Source organism: Gopherus evgoodei, chromosome 5 (genome assembly GCF_007399415.2).
Source record: "Gopherus evgoodei ecotype Sinaloan lineage chromosome 5, rGopEvg1_v1.p, whole genome shotgun sequence".
Taxonomy (NCBI): domain Eukaryota; kingdom Metazoa; phylum Chordata; order Testudines; family Testudinidae; genus Gopherus; species Gopherus evgoodei.
This window is the reverse complement of record NC_044326.1, coordinates 75,699,840-75,717,628: the sequence shown is the minus strand read 5'-3', so window position 1 is coordinate 75,717,628 and position 17,789 is coordinate 75,699,840. Positions and strand designations below refer to the sequence as shown.

Below are 17,789 nucleotides of genomic sequence, written 5' to 3'. Positions count from 1 at the left end.
AAGAGTTTGTATTTTTTTTCCTGTGTCAGCAAGGATGTAGATTTGTGAATATCCACACTAGCTGAAAGTGCAATAAGTTATTCATCTTTTGCTTTCTTACGTAATGCACTTCCTTATTTTCAGTAGAGAAGGAAACCAGTGCTTGAAGTTGCCTACTCAGTCTTTCTCATAAATATAATAGTGAGTCAGAAGCTGCCAGCTTTGCAGGAAAAGCTATGTAACACCGCCACACAGAGATGAAAGAAGTATATTTTCTTAAGCACGCCTTCTGCTACCAGAGTTTTAAAGAGCAGTTAATTATAAAGGCCAGAAGTCAGTTTGTTTTCAGGGTAAAATTCTGGTTTGGGAACATCTCAAACCATTCACTGCAGATAGAGGCATTTTGGAATACACAACATTGTAATTCTAGAATGATGTACCATAAATCATTACAAAAGTTTCCAAAGTGCATTAAATAGAAATGATTGTGGCATATAAAGGTGCACAAACACACACACAATCTCTCTCTCTATCTAGCTATCTATATCTATATATAGGCTGCACTAAAGATTCTGAGTGAAGTTCTGGCCCCACTGAAGCTGTAGTATAGTTGTGGGTTAATGTAGGTCAACAGAGTTTACCCACATCTCATTTGGGGAATATGAAGTCTACACCTTAGTGCCTACCATGCCACTTCCTGGCTTGGAACACCAAAAAGGTTAGTTCAGCCACTTCCTCCCTTTAACTATTACACCATTTCATTGAAGTCAATGAAAGCTTTGCTTTTGACTTCAATGAGGCCAGGATTTCACCTCCTTCAGCTCACCCTTTCCTTTCAATCTCCAACAGACAACTTCCTGTCTTAAGCCGTCAAGTATTCCAGTACAATTTACCACAACTGTTAAGTGAAGTTCCTCTCAATGTAATGTTCATTAGCTGTATTATCTAGGATGCTCTCTGACTAGTTGTTCGCTGGAATCTTCAGTTTTTACTTGAGTTAGACTACTTGTGTGCTTAAAATTAAGCTCTTTGGGGCAGAAACTGTATTGCCAAATCCTAGCACAATGGGGGTCCCAATCCTGTGCAGTTTGTGCTTCAGAACAAAACATGCTATTTCATAATGGCTTCTAAAAGCTGACTTTTTTGTCCATGGTTTAGAATGAGATTAAATTTTAGTGGAGAAATTTTATTGAAAATTACTCATTACAGACTTCTAATTTAGTAAGTACCACCTTACCCCACAAGTAGCTTAACTGAAGTCAGTGAGACCACTTGTGTAGCAAGGCGCTCAAGGAAAGTATCAGCATCTATTCCTTATTCATACATTTTAATTAGAGGATTTAAAAAAAAGTTTTTAATCAAAAGTGCTGATTTATCAAAACCAAAAAACTTTCTCGAGAAAAGGATTGACTTTTTTGACAAATTTCTCATTTTGAATTTTTTTTAAATAGTTCCATTTAGATATTCTTGAAATAAGATTTTCATTTAATTTGTTTGAAACAAATTTTCCCTTTAAAATGTAAACTACAGTAAAAAAAAAAAAAGGGGATGAGGGGTTTGAAATGGTTGTAAAATGATTCAATTGACCTTAGCTGATTTTTTTGGTTCATTTATGTATAAATTTTTTGACTTTGTCCTGATTGGGGATGGGGAAGTTTTTAAAAATCTCAACAATTTGTGTGGGATGGGAAAACTGCTTCCCATCTACTTCTAATTTTAGTTCCAATAATTACACTATTTTACTGGTTCTTATCTCATGTTGTGGGGAAGGAGGGGAAGGGCAAGAAGCAAAAGAGAACTGCTGTGGATCAGAAGTAATCAGACAATACTGCATTATCCAACGCCAATAGAGGTTGTCTATATACAAACTTGGGGCTTGGCTACACTGGAGAGTTGCATCGCTGGTGGTGGGTTTACAGCACTGCAACTTACTCACCGTCCACACTTGCAGGGCGCACACAGCGCTGCATCTCCCTGGCTGCAGTGCTGGCTGTACTCCAGCTCTGCATGGGGTATAACGATTGCAGCGCTGGTGATGCAGCGCTGCTCCACCAGTGTGGCCACCAAAAGTGCTGTAATTGGCCTCCAGAGGTATTCGGAGGTATCCCAGAATGCCTGTTCAGCCACTCCCAAGAGCGCTGCAAATGTGACCCCACTGCAGCGCTGGTAGCTGTCAGTGTGGCCACACTGCAGCGCTTTCCCTACACAGCTGTACAAAGACAGCTGTAACTCCCAGCGCTGTACAACTGCAAGTGTAGCCATACCCTAGGTCACTGATCCTGCAAACCGGTGCACAGACATCATGGTGTCTCCATGTTGACCTGGAAGGCTGTGATGGGTACAGAGCAGGGAAGGATCAAGGGATATTTATGTAGATCTAGTGCCCTGCCAAATCCTTTGTAACTAGTGTGGATGGGTGGTAGAAACTATAGACTGGAATAACAGGCATAGAAAGGCTGTGTATCAGCCCTATGCCCTGGCACCAGGTTGGAGAAAAGTTTTAATTTCCCCAACCCCTCCTCCTCATTCACCTTCAGAGAGCATGGCCATTCAGGCTGTATGTGGATTGAAGAGTACATGCCAAGTCATTAGTAGAACCCAGGGTAGTGAGCCTGAGGGTATGGCTACACTCAAAACTTCAAAGCGCTGCCGCGGGAGCACTGCCGCAGCAGCACTTTGAAGTGCGAGTGTGGTCGCATCGCCAGTGCTGGGAGAGAGCTCTCCCAGCACTGCACGTACTCTACCTCCTCATGGGGATTAGCTTGCAGCACTGGGAGCCGTGCTCCTAGCGCTGCGGCACTGTTTACACTGGCGCTTTACAGCGCTGTATCTTGCAGCACTCGGGGGTGTTTTTCTCACACCCCTGAGTGAGTAAGTTGCAGTGCTGTAAAGCACCAGTGTAGCCAAGGCCTCATACTCAGATAACTAGTCATTGCTTCCTATCTTATGTCTCTAGGGTGAACTCCTGATCCCATTGAAGCCAATGGAAGTTTTGCCATTGACTTCAAGGGACCAGGATTTCAACCTTACCTTTCCTTTTGAAAATTGAAATGTGCTGGGTTTCTCTGCATAAACTTTTGTTATATCATACCATTTGTGTCAGCTATATGCCAAGGTAAAGCATTCTTGTTTTTAAATATACAGTTGAATCGTTTTAACCACACTTTGTACACAGACGGTGTAGCAATTTACTTATCTAATCAACTCACTTTCTTCCTAATCTGCTACATTCACATTGAAATGATGAGTTGTATCAGACTATAAACTAAACTTGAGAGGAAAAAAATCTAATATTGTATTACTCTTCAGAAACTTTTTTCCAAGCATATTTCAGCAGTGGAATTTTAAATGGTCCCCAGTTAGTTCACGCTACTAAGTTTTCAAACTGTAGTCAATTTTGAGCAAATTACTTCTTTAAATCAAGACTCTCAAGAAATCAGGTTACATTTTGATCAGTGGTCTCAGTTATGTGATTGTGAGGAAATGTAAACATTACAAAGTATTATACCCAATGGTTATATTTTTGAACACTTTTTGTATAATGATTCCATTGAGTTCCTTTGCAAAAAATTAAAATTACAGTACTTATTTCAATATTTTGGTGTTTTCTATCTTTAGAGCACTACTGAACAAGCCAAAGTGTTTTAAAAGATTTAGATTTGCTATTTCATGTTATCATTAGAGCTGGGAGAACTCTCTGAAATTTTTCATGCAGATTCTGATCAACAAAAATATTAGAGTTCAGTGTCCATTTTTTGGCCATTTTTTGTAGTCAAAGGGTGGGGCTGGAGGTTGCATGGGCAGGGCATGGGGGAAGGAAAGAGAGAGAAAAGTAGGCAATGTCAAAACTGTTTGTTTTGAAACTTTCAAAATGAAACATCAGTTTTTCAAGCTAGATTCACCAGGGAATTTAGGTACCGAACACCACCATTTAGGCCATGGGATAAATGAAATGGGGAGGGGGCTGGTTAGCTCCTTTTGTGGACACCCAGCCAGCGAGTTAGCTGTAAAATCTCTGTTGGTAGCTGTTCTCTACTTGCTTTACCTGTAAAGGATTAAAGCCCATAGGTAAAAGGAAGGGCATGGGCACCTGGCCAAAAGAGCCAATATGAAGGCGAGAACTTTTTAAAATTGGGAGGAAAGCTTTCCCTTTGTCTGTTCTCCAGAGAGAGGAGACACAGAGCAGGAACAGGGCTGAACTATGCTGTAAGAAGCTTTAAGCCAGGTATGAAAAATCATCAATCACACCTAGAAACTACTTATTTGAAACCCCCAGATATGTAAGTAGATTAGGAATGTCTAGGAAGATGCAATTAGGTTTCTTTCTTTTATTTCTTTATGGCTTGTGGACTCCTCTGTGCTGATGCCCAAATGCGTTTGTTTTGCTTGTAACCTTTAAGCTGGACCTCCAGAGCTATCTTGATGCTTAATGTTGTAATTTTTTTTTTTAATCTAGCGAAAAGCCTAAATTCCAGATGTATTTCCTTTCTTTTTGCTTTTAATAAAATTTACCTTTTTAAAGAACAGGATTGGATTCTTGTGTCCTAAGAGGTTTGTGCATATGTTGTTTAAATAGCTGGTGGCAACAAGTGCTTTCCTTTGTTTTCTTTCTCAGCTCTTCCCTGGAGGGGGGTGAAAGGGCTTGAGAGCCCCTACAGCGAGGAATTCCCAAGTGTGCCTTCATGGGTCGAAAGGGTGGTTCGTTTGTTTTTTTGGCACTTGGGTCGTGGTAGCATCTACCTATCCAAGGTCAGTGAGAAGCTGTAACCTTGGGAATTTAATACAAGTCTGGAGTGGCCAGTATTAATTTTTAGAATCCTTGCGGGCCCCCACTTTCTGCACTTGAAGTGCCAGAGTGGGGAATCAGTTTTGAGAAGGCACCATTCACAAAATGGAGGAAGAGGAGAAGGAGGAGATGCTGATGGGCTCCAATATGCCAGTGGTTAGGGCATTCACCTGGGATGCAGAAGGGAAGATCTGGGTTGTGAATTCCTGTTCTCCCAAGCTTTGCTGTTGAAACTGTTCTACTTTGTATAAATAATTGGCCCAGAGCATGTGAATGACTCAATAGCCTGCTGGTTAAGGTAGTCACCTGGGCAGAAAAACACCCCGGTTCTGGTCTCTGCTCCATTCAGTAGATAATTATCTATACAAAGTGGAACAGCTTCAGCTGCAGAGATCAAGGCCTATAGCTTAGGGCACTCTGCTCGGAAGGGGGAGACCTGGGTTCAAGTGCCTGCTTCAGAATGGGTATTTAAACCTTGGTCTGTTACATCCCGTGAGTGCCACAGCCATATTAGGTATAACTAGGGAACCTCTTCTTTCCCCCCCATCCCTGTCACTTTTGGGAATGGTGCCTAAATATTGGTAGTAGGAATGTAATCCTTGTGGATTTGGCTCTGTTTCCAAATTTCTATTGCTTTTATTTTAAAAAATAGTTAAAAATGTCCAAAATTGAAATGAAACATTTAGCTTCAGGCCAAATAAAACATTTGTTTCAACTTGAAACAAATCTTTTTCTGACTTCTTGAGTCATAAAAAAAAAATCCTAAAGAATTTGGTTTCTGGTGACCTGACCTTTTTTTTTTTTTTTTTTTTTTTTTTGGAACTGCTGGTACATTTAAAAAGCAAGTGTTTTTTTTGTTTGTTTGTTTCCCCCCCCCCATCTCTGTTAATTATTGTGTGTGGAGAGAAGACCAAATCTTGCAAAGTGCATTCTGCAGGGTGTGGAATGCCCTAAATTTCCCTTGCAATCTATGAATGTTCAGTTCTTTGCCTCTCAAAATTAAAAGGAAGGAAAGAAAAAATATTTTATTACACTTTTATATTTGTAATTCTCCTTTTCATCTTGGATTTCAAACCACATTTTAGTCTGCATTTCAGTTTAACTTTATATACGGGCTATTGTTTCCAAGAGTTTAATTTTCATTGGATGGATAAAAACATTCATCTTTAGGGAGAGAGTTATGTGGAATGATTAATTTCTTAGCTGCCGAAAAGGGATGGATATAGTCTTCAGATTACAAAGTGACAATTATACATGCATAGCCCAAGGAGTTTGTATTGGTTGGAGGCCACAGAGCCTAGTTTTTCCTGGATCAGAACCCATTTGCTTCTGGATATTTTATTTCTTAATATCATCTTGCTGTTCATGGAAGTACTTATTCTTAAAATCTGTACTTATACTCCTGTGTTTATATTAACATCTTATGAAATAAGATACATATTAGATTAGTGCTGATTAGATATGAACTACTAAAAAAGGCATCTTAAATTTCATGTTGAATACCTATCCCACAAAAGTGATCAAGGACAAAGATAAATTCCTAACCCCTGGTTCTTCCAAACAGTTCAAATGCTTAACTCTTGCAACAAATCTGATGCCATTTCAGCTCACTAGCTAAAAATAAATATTTGGTTATTACAATCAAATATCTGCGGCACTTTAGAGACTACCAAGTACTTCCTGTGGAAGGGGTAAGAATCTATTATCACACTGATGCTCCAAGATCCATGTGCAAATCAGCTGATCTTGAGGTATCTACATAAAGAACCAGCCCCTAGCTACTAATTTGCACTTGCTTCTATCCCAAGGTAACACAATTCAGACCCACTGAATTTATTACTGGCTACGTATCCATGTCTGCATCATATCCCTCACCCAGCTTTCTTTGGGATGGGGATAATATAGGGCACAGAGCTTCAACATGCAGTTGAATTTCTGATGGATGTGCCACTCTTTCCCCAAGAGATGGTGATGACTACAGCAGTTGCCTTCTAGCTTTGGTCCTTTTCTTGAAAACTTCTTGAGAAGTACTCGCACAAGTGTGTTTCCCTGAGTGTGTATTGGCATTGGCTCATGATAGAAACCGTGCTCAAGAACAGAAATAGTAGAATACTTAACATAAAGTTTATTTAAATTCTAACTTTAAAAGTTAACAGCTTAAATAGAAATATCAGAATGTCACATTGGCTGTGTTGGTGACAAGGAGGGTGACAAATTGCAATGGACACCAACGTGTACAAGGAAAGCCTATCCACTTTCCTTTTAGAAATATATGTCAATGTAAACTGAACAGTGTCAGTGAGAGATGGGAAAAATACATCCAATTTGGAGTTAGTCATAAAAGCTGTTTTTCAATGAAGACATTACAAGAGCAAATGTGATGTATAGGGCTCAATTCCTGAACTCTACAGCAAAATTTTAGTATTCTGTAAGATGTAAGGGATGTATTATTTATTCCCATTTTATGGGGGTGGGGGACAGAGAGGGGATAAGGAAGTGAGATTTAGTGACATAGGCAAAGTCATACACAAAGTCTATTGCAAAGCTGGGAACATAACTTGGATTTACTGATTTCTACCCTTACACTAAAACACAACTCTCATGTTCTACATACATTCCCTTCCTTCAGAACAAATAACACACACAGAACAAAAAGGTAAAATTGACCATCTAAAGCTGTGGCTCTCCAGCAAACACAGTAAGTGTTCTCCTTTGAAGTTTAATCAAAAGGCAACTATAAAGAAAGAGAAATACGCAAAGGACCCATTTATACTGTCCAATACACACACCTAATTTCCATTGGCACATATTATAGTTTATGCATTGATTTTTGCAGCTGGAATTAGGTCTGGTGTGTTTAAAAACAAAAGCCATGCGAAGTAATTTATATTGCAAGCTGCAGGGTCTCCTACTTTTCCCATCTATGTATGATAAAATTATTTGTAAAGCTGTTTGAAGTATTTTTTTTTTTAAAAAGCTGCAGCCTTTTTGACATCTCATGTGAATGGGATAATATGTTTTTAATTGGAGAAAGGAAATCTGCCATTAATTTGCCTGAATTATGTAAACCAGACCGTTTTAATTTGCAGAATAATTTATTATAACTATGGCTTTATGACATTTAAAAGGGTCTCTTGTTTTATTTGAACTTCAGAAAAACTATTGTTGTGGCCCAAAGATCCTTTGGCAGTCAGACTTCACACAGTTGTCAGTTTGTCCCCCTTTGTTTTATTAAATTTGTTTTTATTAAATTCTCAGTCTCCTAATATACACCATTTAGGAGGCAATTTCATTAAAATAAAATGTTGGGATCTCAAATATTAGTTTATTTAATCTAACGCTTCTGTGATGTAGGCAAGTATTGATATTCCATTGTAAAGGGGAATAATCTGAGTCACAAAGACATTAAGGCTGTCGACACTGGGATAAAAACAAAATAATCAAATCTAGTAGTTAACGTACAAGGTTGGGACTGCAACAGACTTCTTCAGTGGCTTTGGGCAAGTAACTTAGTGTATATCTACACAGGGATAAAAGACTGATTGCAGAGTTATGGCTGGCCCAGCTCAGCTGACTCAGGCTCTCTGGGCTCAGGCTCCAGGGCTGAAAAATCACAATAAAGATGTTCAGGTTTGGGTTCCAGCCTGAGCCCTAAGACTCTGCGAGGGTGGAGAGTCCCAGGGGCTGGGCTCTAGTCCAAGCCTGAATGCCTATATAGTGATTTTTAGCCCCACAGTAGGAGCCCAAATCAGCTGACCTGGGCCAGCCATGACTCTGCCATCGGTCTTTTATCCATGTGTAGATAGATATAAACTAAGTGATTTTCCTAAAGCCACTGAAGAAGTCTCTGGCAGTCCCAACCCCTGTGCCTTAACTACAAGACTTTGTTATGGTGATCAGCCCCTCTACTTGATCCTCACAGTACTGCAGGGGTGCTTTCTATACCTAAGTAATATTTGTGAAGCATTAAGATGATGGAAAAACATTGCCACATGTAAGGGCTGTGTGCTACTCTGTCTCTAAGTGATTTGTTTTAAGGAACCCCTACAAAGACTAATGAGCTAATTTTATAATGCTTTCTTCCAAAGTAGATTTTTGGTGATTTAAAAGAACACCACCATTGGCGTAAGTGTTACAATCCAGAACAAACTGATGAAAATAATTTGTCATGGATATGCTGTTGCTACCCAGGCTAAGTTCTGTTATGTGTACAAATTCTACAGTGTTGCCAGGCTGAGATCTAAACTTGTCTCTGTTAAACATCTGTGCTTTCAGAATTACCAGCCATGTGTCCCCTTGACCTGTTTCATTTGAACTAAGCTGGAAGTAAACTTTTAAATTACTAAATCTAACTTCAGGGTGTGAATCACTGCTGGGTGTTGATAGGTAATTGGATAGTGATCTCAAAAAGTTCATGAGAGCACTGCTGCTCCCATGTTCTCAAAGGAAAGAAACCAAAAAAGTAAGTGAAATTAGGAAGGAACAAAATAATCTAGTCTTTATAAGGAGAGCAGACGTTAGAGAGCATTGATTTTTCTGACCATTGGTTTTATATCTATAGTTCAAGCATTTTTATAAAACTTATCTTAATACAAGGTAAGGCAGAATTTCTTATCTTCTTGAATAGACACATTTGTATGAAGCAATCTTATTTGTACTATGCAAATATAGGAATTAGGCCACAAATTCTGAGCTTCTTCATAATTCACCATTCTAGGAATTGAGACTTTAAGGGACAAATCCTCTGCTCAGTACCTGTCCAGAGTATCCAGATGGGAGAGGGAGGAATCCTGTCCTATAGCAACTCAAAAGCTCCACAACTGTCCTGAAGAGCGTCCTCAAGCCTAATTTGTACTCGATGGCTGGAATAGCCTATACATTGCCTTGCACAGAGGATGCTGAGAGCATCTGTGAAGTGGCAGATCCCCTGTCCCCTCTTCAGCCTCTTGTATGCTGTCATGAGAGGAGCTTATGGTGAGAGCCATTAGGTTGTCCAGTGGGTGCGGAGGATGATGTCCAGATGCACCCTTGCACAGCAGAACAGCACCAGTTCTTTTGCCAAAGGAAACTCTATACTTACGAGGAAGGGGCTGGATTTGGTCCTAAGCCCTTACTAGACCTGCTTTTAAAATGGGAAAAAACAATTGACATTTTCCAACCAGCTTTAGTAATTATATCCCTTTCATGAATGTCTGACGCTTGGGGAAAGCCAATAAGCCACATATATCTTGTATTGTAGTTACTAGATCAAGCTGTGCTCTCAGTAACAGCCATGCAACCCCACTGAGGTGATGGCTTTACACAGGTGTAACTGAGAGCCAAATTTGGTGCACTATGTTTATAAACATATGTGCTATCTTTATTATAAATATTTGTAGTGTGTCACTATCTCAGATGCCTATATGCATGCATCCGACGAAGTGGGTATTCACCCATGAAAGCTCATGCTCCAATACGTCTGTTAGTCTATAAGACGCGACAGGACTCTTTGCTGCTTTTACAGATCCAGACTAACATGCTTACCGCTCTGATACTATATGAGGCTTGTTATTTTCACCCCAATATAGCTTAATTGCCACTTGCTAGGAACATCAACGTTTCTCTTTAGATGACGGCTCTAGAGTAAAGTATGTATTGTTCCATAGGGAGAAGAATGGGGGAAGAGGGTGAGGTTTATTGTTACAGTGAACACCCAACTAATGGGGATTCAAACTGTAACGGAAAAGGACACTCTGGGATTCATTCAAAAACATTCATAACCTTGGCACTGATCCCAGTGTATCAGTGTTGAACTGAATAACATAAATATTGGATTGCTGAATGGAGTTCTCTTAAGTATTTTGCATGTGCTTCTGTTCTACATAGTAAATATTTGTAGATCTGTTTTTAGTTAATGTTATTGACACAGATTTGGTGGGGGAACCCAAAGCAAAAAAAAAAAAAATTCAGAAGCTTTTCTAAGCTATTACGTTATCCCATCTAATACTCTATGGTACTACTTCAAAACATATTTATTTCTGAAACTCCAGTCTTTGGGGTGTAGGTGTGTGGTTTTTTTTTTTTTTTTAAATAATTAAATATACTAGGATTATCTGAAAGAAAAACTTATTACATGATGGGTGCCATATTTTACTGAAGCTCACAGTAGACTGAAAATAAAGAAAAATCTGTAATGCATTGTCCAGTCACATTTCTATAATGATGCATCATACAAGCTGCAGAGGGAAAACAGTGGAACCTAGAACTGTATTTTAAAGCTTTCCAAGTACATTAGTGTAAAGAGCTCCACCCTCCTAGAATATTTTTTTTTCTATAGCAAATCCATTTGACTATGGTGTTTGAATACTATGTCAAATCAGGTTTTCCTATTATGGAATCCCATCTGTACTGACTTTCAGCCAGTAACTAAGTGTTCTGCCTAAATGAGACAAAACTGCTAGAATGCCACCTCTCTTTCTGTTACCTCACCCACACACAGGCACACTGGGCTATGATAGCTGTTGGCAGTTCTTTTTCAGATGTTTGTTCATAATGTCCTGTGCCTGTTTTTCTTTTTCTGTATCTGCATTGGTGTGAGGAGCTTAAAACTAGGTTTAAAGCTCCTAAATACATTCTAGAAGTCACCAAAACATTTTGTATTACTAATTTATTGGAAACTGTGGTGAATTTGAAGTTAGTTTAGAACTTCATTTGGAACACTCATGCAAATAGATGTAGACCAAAGCATGAAACAAAGTTCACAGTTCTTATAAGCAAAAATATGTTAGAAATCAGTGGTGCTGGTCAATCCACCAGTACTGACTGTCCTTGTTAGGATCAACACAGACTTCATTTTTTATTTTTCTTCTTCTTTGTAAATGGCTGTCTAATCTTTCTTGATGTGTGAACAAGGAAATAAACAAATTAAAATGCTTGTTGAAGCCAATGTTGAGCCTCTACATTGAATTGCCAAGAGGGAAAGGCAAAAAGTGAGTTGAAAAATTCAGAACCCAAGGCTAACTTTCAAGAGAGAGAGACTCCTGCTTAAGCACTTTAATTTTCCTGCTTAGTCATTGTGTAGCTCTTGAGACTAGCTTAGGTGGGATGGCTGTCCTGACTGAATGTGTGTAGATGAATTCCATTGTTAGAGACTGTTTCATAGAGAGACTGAATATGAACTCCTGCTATCAATGCATCCTCCTTGCCTCTCTGCAGCACTTGATACTGCTGTCTCACCTGAGAGAGGCAGCAGGGCTCCCAGGTATATTAAAATAGTTTAAATCCTTTCTAGGAGGCACACCCAATTGAGCTGCACCTCCATCTTTAGACCCTTTATTTGTCAAGTCCATCAACGGATTAGTTCTCTCTCTGTCTCTAGTCCTATTCAAGATCTATGCCAGCCACTAGGTAAACTGCTGAGACAATATGGAGTATATGCTTATGACACACAGCTCTACCAATCTGTCACCACATATGACCACAGCACTACCACTAAGATGGCCTGGTGCTTAGACAAGATCAGTTTATGGACAACAGCTACTAGGGTGACCAGATGTCCCGACGTTATAGAGACAGTCCCAATTTTGGGGTCTTTCTTATATAGGCTCCTATTATCCCCCACCACCTGTCCGATTTTTCACATTTGCTGTCTGGTCACCCTAACAGCTACTGAAAGCTGAACCTGAGCAAAACAGAGGTGATGATTATAGGCAGAGAAAAGCAACCATGGTGCAGCCTCCATTGGTTCAACTTGTGTGCCCACAACTGGTCAGTTCAGCCTATAGGTTAGGAATACTTCTAGATTGCTCAGTGATGGCAAGCTTTCACATAGCAACAGCCATGAGTAGAGCTGGGCAACAATTTTTGTATGAAACTTTTTTTAAATCAAGAAATGTAGGTTTGGGTGGACCAAAACATTTTGTAAATTTGTGTTGATTTCAGTGAAATGTTTCAGTTGAATAATTTTTTGGGAAATGTTGAAATGGTTCATTTTTGAAACTTTTTCTCCCAAAATGAAATTATTCACTTTTTTCAGGCTAGATTCACAAGGGGATTTAGGTGTCATTATACTTAGCCCAGTGATTAGTGCCCTCTCCTGGGATATGGAAGACCCAGGTTCAAGTTCCTCTTCTGTCTGATGTAGAGCAGAGACTTGAATCCAAGTCTTTTCCCCTCCCCAGCTAAGTGCTTTAACCACTAGGCTGTAGTATATTGTGATGTGAGGCTCACTCAATTTCTCCTATTGAAGCTGTTCCAATTTGTATAAATAATTAAAGTTAATTGGGTCAGAGAGAGTGAGAGTGACTCCATAACCTGATGGGTAGGACACTTCTCTGGAGGGGACACTTGTGTTCCAGTTCTTGCTCCACTGACTATTTAATTCATGCATGGATTGAAACGGGGATGGGGGGGGGAGGTCTTGCATCCTGAGTAAGTGTACTAACACTGGAGTATTGTGTGTAAGGCTTCCTCCCTGTGTTTGTGAATGGTGCCTAAATGTTGGAGTCCCATTGTGAATCTAGTCCTTTCTTTACAAATTTCCTTTGCTTTTATTAAAAACCAAACAAATCCTGCCCCCATTAAAAATGCCCAACTTTGTAATAAAATGTTTTGTTTAAACACAAATACATTTCTTCAACTTTTTGGTTTGCTTAAAATTCTAAAAATAGTCCAGTTGTTGGTTCACCTAAAACTGCTGATCTGCCCCAATTTTTTGAATAGCAAGCAAACTGAAAAATCAGGTATTTGCACAACTCTATCATTGATTAAAGCTTTCTATCAACTTAGGTTGGCTGGAAGACTCCATCCTATCCTGGTAGATGATGAATTGGCCTCAGTTATTTATGCCTTTGTCACATCTCATCTGGACTACAACAATGAAATATACTTGGGCATGAAGGCTTCAGCTCTTAGTTGGAGTTTTCTAGTACAGAACATGGAAGTGCATCTCCTTAGCAACATAGGCTACAATTAACCTATCAAACTGTCCTCTGCTATCTAATATGGCTTTCAATGGAATATTGAGTGAGTCTGTATTTCAAGGTACTCAAAGGCCTGGGCTCAGGATATTAAAGGATCATCTAAAGCTCTGGGATGAAGACTGTGGTTGACAACTTCACTCTTCTGCCACAATGGAACTTTCTACAATAAGGGTGAAAGCTCATGCTTTGGAGGAATGTTCAAGATGGTGGAATGAATTACCTCAGGAAAAAAAGGATGAGCATATTCCTTACCACCTTCCACTTGGTGTGCAAGACACATTTTTTTGGACCTTGCCTTAAGAACACAAGAATGCGCATACTGGGTCTAGTACATCTAGCCCAGTATCTTATTTTCCAACAATGCCTGATGCTCACTGCTTTAGAGGGAATGAACAGAACAGGGCAATTATTGAGTAACCCGTCTCCTGTCTTCGAGTCAGAGGTTTAAGGATACCCAGAATATGGATTGTATCCTTGACCATCTTGGCTAATAGCTAAGAACTCCATGAACTTATTTAATTCCTTTTTTAGCCTAATTATTGTTGTTGCCAGGAATGTGAAGGCCAAAAATTCCTTTGGTTGGCTGTGTGTTGTTTGAAGAAGTACTTCCTCATGTCCATTGTAAACTTATGGCCTATTAATTTCATTGGGTGACCCCCATGGTTCTTGAGTTTATGTGGAGGGATAAATAACACTTTTTCTCCATGCCCTTAGTGATTTTCTAGACCTCTATCATATTCCCCCTTAGTTGCCTCGTTTCCAAGCTGAACAGATCTAGTCTTTTTAATTTCTCCTCATATGGAAACTATTCCATACCTGTAATCATTTTTCTTGTCCTTCTCTGTCCTTTTTCCAATTCCAATACCATTTTTTTAGGTGAAGTGACTAAAACTGCATGCAGTATTCAAGGTACACCATGGATTTATATAGTTCCATTACAATATTTTCTGTCTTATTTATTCCTTTCCTAATGATTCCTAACATGGTTAGATGTTTTGATTGCCACAGCACATTGACCAGATGTTTTTCAGAGAACTATCCACAATGACTCCAAGATCTTTCGTGAGTGCCAACATCTAATTTAGACCCTCTCATTCTGAACATATAGTTGGAAGTATGTTGTCCATTGTGCATTACTTGGCATTTATCAGCAATGAATTTCATCTATTTTGTTGCCCAGTCACCCAGTTTATTGAGATCTCTCTCTAACTCTTCACAGTCAGCTTTGGACTTAGCTATCCTGAGTAACTTAGTATTGTCTGCAAACTTTCCCACCTCACTGTTTACCCCTTTTTCCAGATAATTTATGAATATGTTGAACAACACTGATCCCAGTACAGATCCTTGGGGGAACCCCGCTATTCACCTTTCTCCACTGAAAACTGACCATTTATTCTTACCCTTTGTTTTTACAGATCCATGAGAGGACCTTCGTTCTCATGACTGCCGACTTTGCGTAAGAGCCTCTGGTGAGGGACCTTGGCAAAGACTTTCTGAAAGTCCAAGTACAACGTATTCACTGTATGGTCAGGCTGACTGGCCTCCCTCTGAGCGGGAGAGCAAAGGTCCACTACTCTCTCCTTGGTGGGTGGCGCCTAGCCTGCCCTGCCTCTCTCACCAGAAGTGCCAGGGCAGAACAGGAAGTAGAAGAAGGCTCTGCAGCCCAGTTGTGGCAGAATCCCCAGGGGACGCTCCAGTCTACTGCCAAGCCCAGGAGGAGAGCTTATCCCCTACTGTCTGATAGCCGCAGAAGTGGGAGATCCCGATGAGGAATGGCCTGGACTGCCAGCCATGGTTACCCCACGGAGTCTGACAAGCCCTGGAAGTGAGAGGCACTAAATCCTTGGGAGGCAGGAAGTGGCCCAGGGACAGCCACAGAGCAGCCAACTGCGGAGCCAGGTGTGGCTCAGTCAACGTGTTGCGGCTGGATCCCCACCAGTGCAGGGACAGCCAATCCTAAAGCCAGTCTGGAGACTGTTTGCTTGCTAGCAGCCTGAGCCTCCTCAAGCCCAGGCCCAAACCAGCTCCATAGACTGTGATTGCCTTGCTGGCACCTGGAGCCCCACCCCAGCCAAAGCCAGCCCCTTGTAACTGGTGTTTAATTACTGGCAGCTTGAGCCTCCTCAAGTCCAGGCTAAAGCCGGGCCTTGACTGGTGCCCAGCCCTATTGTGGGGCTGGGCACTAGAGGACCTGGGGACCCTTGCTCCACCTCGAGTGGAGACAAGGACCCTAGACTGTTCTGCAGCTTTGTGCCTTGGCCAGACAAGCCTGAAGGCAACCAGAACAACTGGTCTCCCTCCGAGCGGGAGAGCGAGGGTCCACTACACACTGGATCACTCTTGTCCACATATTTGTTGATCTCTCTTAAAGAATTCTAATAAACTTGAGGAATGATTTTACTTTACAAAAGCCATATTGACTCTTCCCCCACATATCATGTTTAGCTATGTATTTGATAATTTTGGTCTTTACTATAGTTGCCACCAATTTGTCTTGTACTGAAGTTAGGCTTACAGTTCTGTAATTGCCAGGATCACTTCCAGGTTCACATTTTTTTAAAACTGGCATTTCAGCCAGTCATCTGGTACAGACAGAGCCATCCCTTGGGTACGGTGAACCGGGGCGACTGCTCCTGGCCCTGCGCTTTGAGGGGCCCCACGAGCTGGTGCGATTGGCCAGCAAGGTCAGTTTTGGAAGTGATGGGTCAGTCCTGGAAGTGACGGTTTCCTCACTTCCGCCCTGGGCCCTGCACCCCACTAGGGACGGCCCTGGGTACAGAGGCTGATTTGAATGATAGGTTATATACCACAGTTAGTAGTTCTGCAATTTCATATTTCAGTTACTTCAGAAGTCTTGGGTGAATACCATCTGATCCTGGTGACTTATTACTGTTAAATTTATTAATTTGTTCCAAAACCTCCTTAACTGACATCTCAATCTGGGACAGTACCTCAGATATGTCACCTAAAAAGAATGGCTCAGGTGTGGAAATATCCCTCACATCTTTTGCAGTGAAGACCAATGCACAGAATTCACTTGGACTCTCCGCAATGGCCACGTCTTTCTTGAGCCTTACTTTACCACCTTGATTTCCCAGTGGCCCCACTGACTGGCGGGCTTCTGATGTAATCAGCTAAATAAATTGTTAGTTTTTGTGTCTTTTGCTAGTTGATCTACAAATTATACTTTTACACTTGGACTTGTCAGGGTTTATGCTCCTTTCTCTTTTCCTCAGTAGGACTTGACTTCCAATTTTTAAAAGCTGTCTGTCTGTCTCTGTCTCTTACTCTATTGTTTAGCTATGGTGGCATTTTTTGATCCTCTTACTGTTTTTTTATTATTTGGGGTGTGTATATATAGGTTGAACCTCTATCATGGTGTTTTTTAAGTTTCCATGAAGCCTGCTGGCATTTCACTCTTGTGACTGTTCTTTTTAATTTTTCCATTTAACCAGCAAACTAATTTTTGTATAGTTCCCATTTTTGAAGGTAAAGAAATCTACCACAGCAGCATTTGATATTCCCTTAGCCCCATCCCCATAAGGGTGTTAGAGAAGTTGTAATGGTGTCTATAAACCCCGTACTGAGCATGGGCAGCAGTGGGAGAAGAGTCTGTCTCCCCTGTTCACAAGCAAGTAGCTTGATTTATCCCCATGCAGCTGCCAAAACTGATTGCAGCTGTGGTGCCTGCCTCCACTAGGGAAACCAAGACATGCTATAAAGGGGAGAGTACAGCAAAGGAAGGGAGGAAGACAGACCTGTGATAACAAAGGGGTGACAGCCACGCTGCAGGCTGCCTACAAGAAAACAGCCACGAGACTGCAAGGTCTAAAATTGAAGGGCTGATGGACTTAATTGGAGGTGAGGGTCCAGGAACTGACCTGACTGAGAACAAACTAAGGAGGATCAGTCAGGAGAAGCTGTTGTCTTTTGGTACCAGAAGTTGGATTTCATTTAACTACCTCTGCAGAAAAGGGATGCCATAAAACAAAACAAAAACCTCTCCTACTTTTTTCTATATACACAAGGGAACTATGGAGGTGAATCATCGCCTGCAATGGCTG

At 40.6% G+C, this 17,789-nt stretch overlaps 1 long non-coding RNA gene across 1 annotated transcript; it reads left to right on the top strand.

The window, feature by feature from the left end:
* The first annotated feature begins 888 nt into the window (after nt 1-888).
* On the top strand, nt 889-16,232 carry LOC115651926. Its single transcript, XR_004000491.1, has 3 exons — nt 889-901; nt 13,651-13,656; nt 16,115-16,232. It is a non-coding gene; the product is annotated as an uncharacterized LOC115651926 (long non-coding RNA).
* The last annotated feature ends 1,557 nt before the right edge of the window (nt 16,233-17,789 follow it).